Source organism: Oncorhynchus masou, chromosome 29 (assembly GCF_036934945.1).
Source record: "Oncorhynchus masou masou isolate Uvic2021 chromosome 29, UVic_Omas_1.1, whole genome shotgun sequence".
NCBI classification, from domain to species: domain Eukaryota; kingdom Metazoa; phylum Chordata; class Actinopteri; order Salmoniformes; family Salmonidae; genus Oncorhynchus; species Oncorhynchus masou.
Window position 1 is genome coordinate 23,226,705 of NC_088240.1, and position 10,231 is coordinate 23,236,935.

The window sequence follows — 10,231 nt, forward strand, 5'->3', positions numbered from 1 at the left end:
TATAATTAAAATACTGTTTGTCTATATTTTATAAATGTATTTTATAAATGTGTTAAAAAAGCTATTGTGCTTGCGTTTTAATGAGCAACATGAATATCAAACAATGATTTGGAAATACCTACTTGGGCTAGGTGAATACTGGTATGAAATCTGAATATAGCTACATTGTTTAGCTAGTTAGCTAGGCTAATATTTTAGCTAACATGCCACTAGGATATTGAGCAAGATGGTCAGCTAGCCACCAACAGCATTGACCCCAACCCTAGCTAACAAACCTTGTCTGCGAAACTTTTGCAATTTTGGAGTCGGGGCCTAAAATAACATTTCTGGTCCATCAGCCACTGTATCAAGTAGATAATCATTTTTACCAGCCAAAATATTTTTGTTCACTAAAATTACACCAACAAAATGGATGAGCATGATTTGTGATGTTTATAAAACAAATGTATAACTAGTAAGAAGTAGTGGTATATTGTTGTTGTTGTTTTTTTTAAAATAGTATTTTACCCGAAAAATACTCACCTACCCCTTTAAGTTCTGGGAGGTTACCGTGGTAACGTGACTCGGGGAGGGTTGCCATGTTCCTGGTTTCACTGACATATTAGACAACGTTAAACGATGCTGCAGTTGAAAATGTGTTGGTCGCGGGAGGCAGGTTTTTGGGCTACCCGTACTTCTAAATTGCACCGCGGCCGCCATGCCATTTCACTTTAAAAATGTGTATATATATTTAAAAATACACATTTTTAAAGTGAAATGCCATGGTTGAAGCTGAAGACAATCAGAAATCATTACAATATACATATATGTGTATATATATATATATAACAGTCTTCAGCTGTTTTAGAATACTCATACTAACCCTACTATTAGTGACGTTAATTTAGTATATAGTATGCTTATTGGTCATAGTTAGTATGCCAAAAGTTCCCGTTTGACGAAATAATTCGCCAAAATACGAAGTATACGTACAGTGGACACCAGCCACCACTAATACGCTGAGCTTCTGTCATGTTTTATTTACCTCACAAAGTGGAAATATCATAAAATACCTTTCTTTCCCTTGCGCAAAAACAGCTGTTTGTACCGAGCTCACTGGCGCAGGGAACTCTGGACCTGGAATAGGCTCGTTGATCAAATGTTTCCTGTTTGCAAAAGACAGCTTCGGAACAGATCCGGTTGATTGATTTGATACAATGTTGCACTTCACTAGTGATAAATCAAATCAAGACAGATAGACAGGAAGGAAGACAGGCTGAGTAGAGACATGAATGTGATTGAAAGAACCTGGATTTACATAAGTATATTTTCTACTGTGTTTTTATTTGTTGGCTTGATAGGGTATTTTTTACTTACACCTGGATGTGCCTGGCCCAATCCTACCTGGCCCCACTCTACCTGCCTGTTGCGCCCCATGAAATCACAAATCGCATAATTTACACAGACCCACCGCGGACCTGAGTCTGGACTAGCATGTGAACGGGGGCATTAAGCTGATAAACATGCACTAAATCGATGTATTTAGTTATAACAAAGCTAAAGAAATGTGAGTGTACGTAGGCTACACACTACAGTTTGTCAAAGTTTACAGATTGAATATGTTATATGCATTCAATGTAAACAAACCAAACTTGTGGCTGAACCCGCGCAGTTGTACCGAGGTAAAGACCGTTTAAAATGGGATATTCGACGGATATTTGCGCTTTCAAACCTCAATAGCTTTCAAACCACTTGAGCCACAAACTGCAAATAAGTATCATGATGTTGGAAAAATTGCACACATCATTACACAGGTCTTATTTTTCACGATTTGGACATTTATTCGCTTTCCAAAGATAATAAACATGTGGAAATGTGAGCCGCATTTTGTATTCCTAGTTGAATTAGTTAGGGAGCATAAACAAAGTACAAACTTTTTTTACATTTGAATTTCAATAGCTCATTGGTCATGTGACCTAATGATCTCAAACAAGGTTCAGAATGTACACTTAGTGGGCCTACACATTGCACACTCTTTAGTTTGTCATTTTTTATCTCACGTTTTTACATTCATTTTTCAAACTTTTGAATTTCAATAGCTTCTTGGTCATGTGACCTGTCCCCAACCAAGGTTCAGAATGTCCACTGACTACTCTTCTATATTGCACACTCTGTAGTTTGTCCATTTTCATGTCATAAGGTTTAACATCACTTTTTCAAACGTTCTAATTTCAATAGCTCCTTGGTCATGTGACCTACTGAACTCAACCAAGGTTCAGAATGTACACACAGTGGGCCTACATATTGCACACCCTTTAGTTTGTTCATTTTCATCTCACGTGATTTTACATTAATTTTTTTACTTTTTACATTTCAATAGTTCCCTGGTCATGTGACCTACAACCCTTGAACTACTTTCAGAATATCTACTGGCTAGCCTTATACATGGCACACCCTTTTGTTTGTCCATTTTCATCTCACATGATTTTACATTAATTGCCTGCTGTTCCCCTAAAAGGACAGTGTCACTCACACACCTATTCACTTGGGCCTTCTCCCTGGGGCCTTCCTGACCTCCAGGCAGGCCTCCATTGACCTGGTGACCTTTGACTCCAGGCCTCTAGGCCTACACTCCCTTCCCGCCTGCCTGCCCTCTCTCTGGGCCTGACAGTGTATAGCTTACTCCCTGGAACTATAGACCTCCAGGCCTCCACACCTACTCTCCCTACCCAGTCAATACCCCTCTCACTGGGCATCACTCATGGGAACGAACGTGATTTCAGCATTTTGGTACATCGCATACTTTTGTGATAACAGACAAACGTGTAGATATTAAAATGTCAACGTAAAGATAATTTCTACCGTGTTGCATGATGGGAAAATGGTCCGACAGTGATATAACCAAGTAAAACAAAAATTAATCGCTTCTCCACAACTGTATTCATAACCGTGATGCCTTATTATCAGAGGCCAAAGTGGTAACCGTCAGCCAAAAACATTTGCCCTCCACAGGTGTATACAACTCATACTTTTTATTTATTTATTTTACCTTTATTTAACCAGGCAAGCCAGTTAAGAACAAATTCTTATTTTCAATGACAGCCCAGGGACCTGTGGAAGGAACAGTGGGTTAACTGCCTGTGTAACAGTATAACTTTAGACCGTCCCCTCGCCCATACCCGGGTGCGAACCAGGGACCCACTGCACACATCAACAACAGTCACCCACGAAGCATCATTACCCATCGCTCCACAAAAGCCATGGCCCTTGCAGATAAGAATTTGTTCTTTTTTACTTCCTGTGGGGAGGCAAGTGGGAGAGGCTCTCTTCTCTCTCTTGTGCAGGAACGGGAACCAGTGTGTCCAGTGCGCGAGCCCACAACGGTCTGGCGCAACGTGGCCCATCCTGCTCTCCTGAATCGGGATCGGGACCTGTCCTGGATGATCACCCACGAGATCCTCCCGGTCAGGGCCGTTATGCACTCACGGGGCATGGTGAGGACATCCGCGTGCCCCCGACCAGGCTGCGGCCAAGAAGAGTTGGTGAGGCACATGCTCTGGGAGTGCAGAGCTGCCAGGGACCTGTGGAAGGAAGCAGGCCCCCTGATAACCCCGTGGCTGCCAGCAGGGGAGGACCTAACACCTCAGCTCGTGCTATATGGGGTGGGCCAAAGACCTATTCCATCAAAGGCCTTCACCAAGTTCTGGCCCACCCTCACGTACTTGAAGGAAGCACTGTGGTCCTCCCGTAACCTGCTGGTAGCGAAAAGCGTAGAGACCACCCCCCAGTCAGTGGCCATGGTAGCCATGGAAGCCCTGGGGTGGTACGGAAGGAAGGGGGCCTCGACCCCAGGCGAAGGGTCCCCCACAACACCCTAGGTTCCGGAGGCCACGGCCTGACAGCGCTGCGGCGCCTAGGGTGATGCGCCTAGGGGAGGGGTCTCCTCTGGGCCGCGAAGGACGGGATGGTAATCTATTCAGAGGAGCAGGATGAGGCGAGTTTGAGAAGGACTCACCCTGTTCCTGTACAGAGGATCGAAGACAGCTTTTTAACAAAGTGACCTTTTAACATGTTTTTCATGTCTTAGAAATGTTCTATCTTGTTAAATCATTTGCTTTTACAGATTTTATGTTTTTTACAATGAAAAGTACTTTTATTCATGGTTGTTTTTATTGGTTTTAACAACATTTACTTTTTAACAAATTTAAATGTAATCGTCAAATGCTGTGTTTTTATGCTTGTATGCCGTTATGTGTAAAAATTATGTAAAAAGTATATGAGCTGTTTTTAAAGGAAATGTGTCAATAAAACATTTCCAAAAGAAAGAAACTTACCTGGCAAGGTAGATACCGTGATCAAGAAGGCGGTTCACCCAGGGTGAGGCTCAGCCATTGCACTCCGGCCATGCTGACCCCTGAGAATTTCCCAAATGTGGAAATCTCGATTGCATAATTTCTGGTAGTGGGGGACTGCGTTCGCGCTCTCCCCTGATCTTGGTGTCTAATAACAATAGTTTTAATGTTTGTCACTGATCAGAGGTTTGAATCTGAGATGAGTTGAGCTATGTAGGGTATGTCTGCATTTACTTTGGCTTTCCTTCTTCATTGGATGAATGCTTTCAGAATTACAGATTTCAAAGCAAACTAGTCCTACTACTACCACTGTAGATTCATTTTCCCTTCGAAATAGGCTGAATGTCTGTGATTTGTTATTGTAGCACTTGTTTTAATGCCTATACATGTGCTGATAATATATAGACAAGGTGTACTTGTGAATACAGGGCCGGTCCTAGCCTTTTGGGGGCCTGTCATGCCAAATAATGTCCCCCTCTACGTCACAATGGGATTACATGAGCTCAGTAGCAAGTGCTAAATTGCCGTTTAGGCCGGCCAGAGTGGCTCGCCTGTGGGCATGCTGGCATCATATGGGAGCATATAGAGCATAGCAAGTCTGTATGGAGGTCTGGTTTTGAAAAGGGTAAATAGTTATATAGTAATATGCTCTAAAACTATCTGGCGACAAAGCCACTTTGCTGCCCCGTTTCCAATCGTCCACATGGCTCGGAGAACTTATTCAAATAAGTAAATACAAGCACACGCACTCATAAAAATTAAATTATACAATCCATATTGCTTGTCTTGGTGTTAAGGTTTAGTTTTTTTTAGAAACACTTTACTGACAATTCACTGATAACCAATATCCGTTGCTGATATTTACTGAAGTACTGCTACCACATTGTAACCAACTTATCCAAATCTGATAATTTGATGTCCTACATTAAGAACAAATTAAGTTCAGCCATTATCATTTAATTAGAACTACATGAAATAAGGCTTCCCATCCACTGTAATAAGTGACAGCTCCACTTCTGGGAACCGCACCTTCGTAGTGACTTATCGAATTTCAAATGCATTGATCTAAGAACTATATCCATTAGTCCTAGGCTCTCCAACCCTGTTCCTGGAGAGCTACCTTCCTGTAGGTTTTCAATCCAACCTCAGTTGTAACTAAACTCCTTAATATTAAGCAGGTAATTATTCCTACGTACAAAATTAATGAACGTGTTAAATTATTATGTGACGTGGAGTCATATTCAGGTCCTGATTGGTAAAGAAGCTTATTTGACGTGTCAACTAGTGTTATTTGACGTGTATCTTTTAGACACGCAAAGATACAAACGGTGTTCCATACTGAATAGACAAGTGTAACGTTCGTGTTTTTAACGCAAGATTGAGATCTCATTAGAGATCACTTTTATTTTGGGAGATTTCAAAATATGACCTTTTCATTCAAGACAGGATAAATATATTGTTTCAGGTGATAATAAAATATGTTGTGTTTAGTTACTTTTTTTCTCACATCAACCTAGCTAAAGTTAGCTAGCTAAAAGCTAGGTTGAATACACAACTGTAGCTAGTGACCTCCATCACAATGAACTTAAACGGAAGGCAACAGTCATATAATATAATTGGCTTAGCATTTAATGTGTAATAATTAACATTACCAATAAAATAGTACTCACATAGTAATAGGTAATTGTTTAGAAGTTGCTAGTATGAGGTTTCTGTGTTATGCTCTATAGCCCGTTACCATATATGTGATTGAATATTATCTGCTGTTGGCTTGTGTGGATGTATGTATGTGTTATGCAACATAGCTGACCTGAAACATTGTTAACAGTTTCAGGGCCATGGGCCTTTCTCATGATGGAAAAATACAGAATAACATAAAAACGAACACGTACAGAACGTAGTGTAGCAAACCACAGACTGTTTTTTGTTAGAACTCAAACTTAACCATAACAGAAACCAGATATGTGATAACGGTATCTAGGGAATGAGAGCATAGATACTCGACAGAGCAAGTTACATCTATCAACTGGAGCGCCCGGGGGCTGGTACCAGCTCTTACGACAACAATCAACGATAGGCTGGGTGAGTCTAAACCACGCGCAGTCTCTACTCTGACAGGCCGTCTCGGAAGCAGGAACTTTTTCTGTCACAATCAACGATAGGCTGGGTGAGTCTAAACCACGCGCAGTCTCTACTCTGACAGGCCGTCTCGGAAGCAGGAACTTTTTCTGTCGGAGTATATTTATAATATCTTTGTCAAGAACAAGTTAGTTCTCTGTTTGCCCTGCGAGGTGGGACAGAGAGCCCGTATATATGAAAATAGCATTTACCATTTATTGCTTAGCTAATAAAAAATACATAGTATACAATCGGTGACTCATTGTCATATTTATCCTGATACCAGATTAGAATTGACGCAACTCTAACACTAGCGGTCCTCGAAAGCCATCGCTGAAACCGATATATGTTCATCTTCTGTGGTTTGGTAACTTCCTGTTCTTCGACGGACTCCGTCTGGACTGAAGATAATGCAAAGTTTGGAAGATGTCAAAGTATGCAGAGTCCGTCTCGGAATAGAGCCTTCAACCTCACGGGCCGTTGCGATTCCACTCCCTTTCTGGGAACCATATATGACATTGATTTTTGGAATAGGGGTTTGCTCCGTCCACTCCACACATCGACCTGGTATTGCAGTACCTCTAGGCAGGGGTGCAACTTTCACTGTGGACATGTCACCTCCACATTCTGAAATTGCATTTTGTTCCCCCCAGTTTTATAATTGGAATGTGATATTAAATTGGTGAGTATGCTTTAGGACCATGTGGAGTAGTCGGGTAGGCTGGACTGTTAATGGGATTGGATTTAGGAACATTTGGACACCACAGAGCGGGCTGACAGGCTGTGTGAAGCCAAAGCTTCTGGGAGGCTGGCTGCACCAGCACCTGACAAGAGAGTTGAGCATTGTTCATTGTACGAGTTGTGCTCTTTCACCAAGTTGTAAAAGGAATAGAAACGGGCTACTCTTTAGTTGATTGATGTAGCTGGTAAGTTAACTGCTGTTTAACTTAACAGAAAAAAAAACTAGTGTTTATTAGTAGTTTGAGCTACTATTGACATGTAACATTAATGTTTCATCCCCTCTCGACTTTTCATAACTAAATGAACTTGGCAAGCTTTTGCCAGTTGATGTATTGTTAGTGACAGAGCTTGCCAAAAGTTGAAGCCATTATTTTTGCCTCAATCAAACTAGACCTCAATACAACCATCGTCCAAACAATTGAAGATTGATATGACGTTTTTTTATTGCAATGTGCGTTGTATTAGTCAGTATGTCAATATAACGTGATTGATCTGTCAATTTCCTAGCGAATTCCCTACTTTTGAAACGGCTAGCTTAGTCAGCGGTGCGCGCTAAATAGCGTTTCAATCGGTGACGTCACTTGCTCTGAGGCCTTGAAGTAGTAGTTCCCCTTGCTCTGCAAGGGCCGCGGCTTTTGTGGAGCGATGGGTAACGACGCTTCGAGGGTGACTGTTGTTGATGTGTGCAGAAGGTTCCTGGTTCGCGCGAGGGGACGGTTTAAATTTATACTGTTACACTGGCACAGTAATAAATAGCTCAAAATGTTACAGGCTTCACTGTCATGGTGCACAGTAGAAGTCTGCGCGGGACCGATTCCTTCATGCAGCTCCACCCGCTACCGCAAGAACTGGTCCCTAACCGCATTTATTTTAGGCGTATGTGACGCAGCTCATTTGCAACCGTTGTCCAAGCAATTTTGCGCCATATAAGCAATATCAAATCCGCAAACATAATGTAAGAAAATCGTTATATTACCAGATTCACAAATGGCCCTTACATAGCATTACTGGGTTGTATCAGCCAATATGCTATATGTAGTTTGAAGAAAGCAGAATTGGAGAGACTTGCAATTTCTCTTGAGCTTTTTTTTTATAGTCTACCTTTTAGGAGTGGGATGACGGAGAAAAATGGGTGATCAATATTTGGGCCTATTTCTAGGCAATATAATAATCTATAGCCTAGACATAGGCATATTTAGGAAGTGCATTTCCCAGGAAAGATAACTGGGCCGTGATTCTCCGCCCATGTATACAGTGCCTTGCGAAAGTATTCGCCCCCCTTGAACTTTGCGACCTTTTGCCACATTTTGCCTAATGTACATAGGCTATTTCCAACTCAATTTAATTGAGACCACGTGCGCAGCTGATATCGCGGGTGTGGCTACTGAACTGGAGGCAGCAAGAATGATGACAGCGTCCCTTGCTACGTTTTGCATAGTCCTATATAGGATGTAGCCTACCTTTCAGGAGGACGATTTGCAGGCAGAGACAAATTAATGGGTAATCTATACTCTTTGAAAATGAAAAGGCGCAACGCTGTCTCACCATAGTAGCCTATGTGGGCGTTGTGCCTTTTCCTTTTAAATTATGATTACATGTTTTGATTGCACTTCGATTCACATTAGTTGAGCGCCCTACACTTCTTTTCATTATCAATATTTATTTAGACACTGTAGTAAACTACAGTCTAATCATATTAAAATTCATTTCATATTCAAGTTAACTTCCACGTGATTCTTCGCCCATGTAGACAGCCTACTATATTTCAATGAGACCACACATACTAGCCGCACTTGAACGCTCACGCCCAACAAAGACAAGTGGGCTACTGAAGTTGAAGCAGCGAATTCTGTGTGTAGGAAAAATGTGATTTTAATACAATAGGTAGGCTAACGCATAGAAAGCAGAAAGAGGACCGTTTCAAAAGAAATAGTGTTCATGTCTTAGCAGGATCAGATGGTGACAGCACAGGGTCAGACAGCCAGGGAAGACACGTCTACGGAGCTCAGGTGAATTTTGCAATATATTCAGTAAATTATCAAAGTTCCATCTTGATTTGATGGGTTGACCAACCTGACAGCAGCTTAAAGCTACAGCCTGGGATCTGGAAATAATGGTCATTTCAATTATTGAACCATTGATATATTTTATTATCCGAGAATAGAATCAATGTACACCAAGGTAATTCTTTGACAAGCCTCATTTTAGGGGGATCAGATTGTGACAGGGGTCTCAGCAGGGTCAGGCAGCCAGGGAATACCAGTCTGACAGAGGTGAGGTGAATTTTTGCAGATACAACAGTTTATTATCTCGGTCCAGCAAACACTGAACAAGCCAGATGTTATTTTAAGGCTGTCTGACAAACCCCCCAAAGTTGATTTCCAAACTGTATCAAGGGTTGATTGAGGTTTTCCCGATGACATAAAACACATAACAAGTGTTCCCGATGACATAAAACACAAGTGTTCCCGATGACATAAAACACATAACAAGTGTTCCCGATGACATAAAACACATAACAAGTGTTCCCAATGACATAAAACACATAACAAATGTTCCCGATGACATAAAACACAACAAGTGTTCCCGATGACATAAAACACATAACAAGTGTTCACGATGACATAAAACACATAACAAGTGTTCCAGATGACATTAAACACACAACAAGTGTTCCCGATGACATAAAACACATAACAAGTGTTCCCGATGACATAAAACACATAACAAGTGTTCCAGATGACATTAAACACATAACAAGTGTTCCCGATGACATAAAACACATAACAAGTGTTCCCGATGACATAAAACACATAAGTGTTCCCGATGACATAAAACACATAACAAGTGTTCCCGATGACATAAAACACACAACAAGTGTTCCCGATGACATAAAACACAACAAGTGTTCCCGATGACATAAAACACATAACAAGTGTTCCCGATGACATAAACACATAACAAGTGTTCCCGATGACATTAAACACATAACAAGTGTTCCCGATGACATTAAACACATAACAAGTGTTCCCGATGACATA

At 41.3% G+C, this 10,231-nt stretch overlaps 1 non-coding gene across 1 annotated transcript; it reads left to right on the plus strand.

Moving 5' to 3' along the window:
- The first annotated feature begins 4,305 nt into the window (after window positions 1-4,305).
- Window positions 4,306-4,469, plus strand: LOC135521421 (U1 spliceosomal RNA). The gene has a single exon (XR_010452561.1). It is a non-coding gene; the product is annotated as a U1 spliceosomal RNA (small nuclear RNA).
- The last annotated feature ends 5,762 nt before the right edge of the window (window positions 4,470-10,231 follow it).